The sequence below is a fragment of the Sinocyclocheilus rhinocerous genome, unplaced genomic scaffold (genome assembly GCF_001515625.1).
Source record: "Sinocyclocheilus rhinocerous isolate Xijiao unplaced genomic scaffold, SAMN03320098_v1.1 scaffold2324, whole genome shotgun sequence".
Taxonomy (NCBI): domain Eukaryota; kingdom Metazoa; phylum Chordata; class Actinopteri; order Cypriniformes; family Cyprinidae; genus Sinocyclocheilus; species Sinocyclocheilus rhinocerous.
This window is the reverse complement of record NW_015666190.1, coordinates 23,465-28,349: the sequence shown is the minus strand read 5'-3', so window position 1 is coordinate 28,349 and position 4,885 is coordinate 23,465. Positions and strand designations below refer to the sequence as shown.

General features: G+C 37.6%; 1 pseudogene; it reads left to right on the top strand.

Moving 5' to 3' along the window:
* The window catches only part of LOC107732134 (E3 ubiquitin-protein ligase TRIM39-like), an 18,057-nt pseudogene extending 15,151 nt beyond the window's left edge, over window positions 1-2,906 (top strand).
* Window positions 2,907-4,885: the final 1,979 nt, after the last annotated feature.

The following is a 4,885-nucleotide window of genomic DNA, read 5'->3' as shown; positions in this document are numbered from 1 at the left end:
ACATGTCATATCACCCTAATTTCTCATGCTCATATGCTCACATTACTCAGCGTGAGCACATATTCAAGCGGATCAGAGTATTGAGTGGCAGTCCAGCAGGGGAAGCATACACACTGCATAAGTTACATGATCTTCTAGACTACGTGTTGCTCCAGCTGTATGAACACAGATGTGTAAATGCTGCTGCAAATATGCTTAATATTTCGCTCCTGCAAACGATGCAAATTACTAACATCTTTTTTTTTTTTTCATTGTTCCTGCTGCCCGATCTCCTCAGCACCGCGATCCCCCTCAGCAGCGAGGGCTCTCTGACAGCGTGTCCCTCCTTCCTCCCGGGTTTCGGCACCAATGTAACAACGTTCGTAATTTGGGAAGAAGGAGGCGGGAACCGGCGGACATTTAAACAATTTAATAAAATAAACAAACACAAAACGAAAGTAAAGCGGCAGCCCCTCGCGGACGACTGCCGCACACAAAACACAAAATAAAGTCCAGGCCTGGTCCTCTCTCATCTTTCAATGTCGTCACTCCTCCTTTTATTCAGAACTAACGCTAACGCTTAATTTATGGACTTTTTGTTGTGTTTCTCTCTGTTCCTGTTCTCCTGCCCTGTTTAGTTCTGTTGCCCTAGTTTCTTATTAGTCCTCCTGATTTGTTTCTATGGTTATATGATTTGCAGCTGTCTATCATTCATTAGTTTCATTACTTATACTCCCTGTTCTGTTCAGTGTTTGCCATTTATTGTTTATGTTCGTGATACGTTGGTTTCGGTGATCTCCTGTGTTCCTTGTGGATTTATTATTAAAAGACTGTTGTGGATTATTCTTCATCTTTGTGCACTTATTTAAGAGCACCAAGCGTGACACAGATTGATTATCATATAGAAATTTAGTTAATTGATCTCATTCATTAGAGGAACACAGAGAAAGAGAAATCTGCCAGTGTTGAGCTCTTCACTGATCTGATCCGCTCCATTGAGAGATGTCAGTCTGAGCTGCTGAAGATGATGGAGGAACAGCAGAAAGCAGCAGAGAAACAGGCTGAAGATCTCATTAAAGAGCTGCAGCAGGAAATCACTGAGCTGAAGAGGAGAAACACTGAGCTGGAGCAGCTCTCACACACTGATGATCATCTGCACCTCCTGCAGGTCTGTCAACTTCTGTATCATCACTGAGAATGCAGAAAATTATTTATCAAATGCTCTGTTGACAAACATGATGAGCTGCTGTCTTTAGAAATTGTACAAACGAGAATTAAAGCGTAATAAAGTCAAAGAAAACTTAAGTTAACTGTGTCAGAAAGCTTATGGCTAATTTAAAGTTAAAAATATAAAATGAACATATTTACTAGTCCTCTCTCTCCTGCTGTAGAAGTTCTCATCCCTGTGCAGTCGTCCACACACCAAGAACTGGACTGAGATCAGTATCGACTCTGATGTGGATGTGTTCTCTATGAAAAGAGCTTTGATTCAGCTAAAGAAAACTCTAGATGGGAGTCTAAATGAAAAACTCCGTCAGTCTGGTATGTTAATATCAAATACAGTGAATAGATTTTTTTTTTATATGAAATTTTATCCAAACTTAAACTCCTGTCATAACCAGTTAAATCAGTATTACTTGTGAATACCAGAAAGCAACATGTAATGAACATGAAGTAAGTATTAATGTACCTGTGTAAACAGAAATCTGCCTAAAATTAAACAGTCTAAAAAGCATTTCTCACCTCACAAGGATAATTTAGAAACTTTACAGCTCAAATAACACATATTTACACTGAATAATTAATATTAATAATTAAGGCTCTAATAAGTAATGAACATTAGAGGTTTAATAACAAACTTTAATCTCTCTGTTATGATTGTCTCATAGATCTATAATTGTATTTAATTTAAAGACATTCAATTCTGTTTTTCAAACTGATGGACGAGCAACATTTACATGCCACTGATGCTGACAATAGAAATAAACTCACTGTTAACCTGAAATATTCCTATAAATAATTTATCATGTTGTCATCTGTGTCCACAGGGTTGAAGTGTCTGAAGTTCGCAGGTACAGTGACTGACACCAATTTCTCCAATACACTTGTTATAATAATAGTTGTTCCTATTTTTATAATCTGTATTATATGAAAATGTTTGTTGTGAAGTTGATTGATAATGTCTAATCTCTCTTCTAGTGGAAGTGACTCTGGATCCTGATACAGCGAATCCATATCTCATCCTGTCTGATGATGGAAAACAAGTCAGTCATGGAGACTATAAGCAGAACCTCCCAGAAAACCCAAAGAGATTAAATAACACTTGTTGTGTTCTGGCAAAGCAGGGATTCAGTTCAGGGAGATTTTACTATGAGGTGCAGGTGAAGGGAAAGACTGAATGGGATTTAGGAGTGGCCAGAGAATCCATTAACAGGAAGACGACAAACACACTGACTCCAGTTAATGGATTCTGGACTGTGATTCTGAGAAATGAGAATCAGTATAAAGCTTGTGAAAGTCCGTCTGTCTCTTTCTCTCTGAAAGTGAAACCTGAGAAGGTGGGAGTGTTTGTGGATTATGAGGAGGGTCTGGTCTCGTTTTATGACGTGGAGTCCAGCTCTCATATCTACTCTTTCACTGGTCAGACTTTCACTGAGAAACTCTATCCATATTTTAGCTCATGCCGCAATGGAGGTAAAAACTCAAACCCACTGATCATCTCACCTGTTAACAAATAAATTTCTCTGAAATATGAAACATGAAATCTGGAAAGATTAACTATGCATGGGCTGTTTTTTTAATGATTAAAATATGTAAATAAAACCCAAAAAAGAATACACACAAAGATCCATATTAATAGCAATAATAAAAATGAAATATTTGTAAATTACAGAAAAAAGTAAGCTGTCACAGCTACAGACTGGACCATGAAAATCCTACCTGGGGCCCATTTCAACAAGGAGGTTCAACCAACTTTGAGTTGACTTACTCTGAGATGGGAAACTGAGTTTTCGGGTTCAGAACAGCTGAATTGAGTTAGTTCATTCAACTCGGAGTAGGCTGACTCTGAGTTTAGCGTATGCACCACAACAATGAAAAGCCACGATCGATGGAGCTCCAAAATTATGATTCACCATGGCAACAGCACCCGACAAAAATACGTCTGCATACTTCCGAATCAATACGTAACTTTAATTCTTAATCACTATTATAATATCAAAGGTATAAAGTGGCAGAACGGTAAATTATTGAACTAATATTAATTTTCATGGTATCCCACAGGCAAAAGAAAAAAAATGAAAACAGAACAAAAAAATAAAAGCTAACCATGAAGTATAAAAACAATTTAATCAAGGTAAAGCTTTAAGCATAAAAGGTTCATGGATGTAGGCTACATGACTTTACAAACATTTGACATATTAAATAAAAGAATAAATTAAATAAATTAAACCCAAATCGCCTTCTCATCTACAGGATTCTGTATAAAAGGACATGCCGTTTTTGTCACTTTCACAGTGTCTGCATGATGAAAATATGTGCAATGAATGAATGTAACAGCACTGCAATAAATGCTTTTCTTACTTAGTAATTTTGTCTTGTTGTTTCCAGTCAAAATATCTAAAGATTCTTAGGACACATGTAGGCTACTACATAATTTATTTATTTATTGCAAATTATCTGACAATGGTGTAAGAAAAATAATCTTGTTTCCATTTGCATTAAGATAATTTTTCTTGTTTTAAGTAAAAAGCACTTAATATAGATACCAAAATACTCAGAAAGAAAAGCATTTTTGCAGCGTGAATGAATGAGGTAGTCTATTTAAACATCGCTTACACTTTAAAAAGGGGGAGGAGACTGAAAGAAACTCTGGGTTTAATGAAGAAAACCTGCTCCCGACCAGGGGTGCCTTTCCCAAAAGCATCGTTAGCCAACTTTGGTCGCAAGTTCCGTCATTACCAACCTAGTTCAATGATTCGGTGTTTCCCGAAACCATAGTTCAAACAAACATTCACAAACAGCATCGCAAACGTACGTGGTAGGAACAATAGCTCTCCACCTGTGGTTAGAAGCATAGTTTCTTGTTAGTAAGATATATGCAGTACCGCCACTCCCTATACGCAGAGTATGCAGTTTGCGTAGGGCACCAACTCCCGGGGGGGACCATTCCAGTTGCTCAAAAAAAAAAAAAAAACACAGAAAAAAAACTTTCGTTCTATATTAATATTAACATAGCCTACATATACATACATATTAGTGGTGTCAAAATTAGTGCGTTAACGCAGACGATAAATTTTTTTCAGTTTAACGTGTTAAAAATATTTAACGTAATTAATGCAGGGGCGGGGCTAGGGTTGGCTACCCCACTCACAACAGCTGCTTACCTCAGGCGTGTGACGGAAATGTTGCGCCCCTTAACATACTGTGATGCCGTGTCCCGTGGTGTTCTAACAAATAATGCTACCTATCAGATTATGCTAATAACACTGTATTAATCCTACTGTAAGGGTAAATTTAGGGTTGGGGTAGGTGTACATGTTAATAAAGGATTTTGCTTCCGAATTATGCTACCATCTGTTTTAATGGGAGGTAGCAAAATCTGACAGGGTAGCACAAATCATCAGAACACTGGCGCGATGAGACAAAACCAATAAAACCCATTACAAACGAGGCATTTGTTGCATCCAGTGGGCACATAATTACGGATTATAATGACTTATACTGTCTTTTTATGCGTTGCGTTGTGTATCGCACTGCATAAACATAAAACTATGTCTGCATCTGTGATCGGAGAAACGACAAACAACAAGCGCTACTCTACACTGCTCAAAACTCGTGTTTGAATCATCAGTGGCACATTCTTTAAATATGTAAACGTACTTACAGACTGCGAGTCAGAACAGCG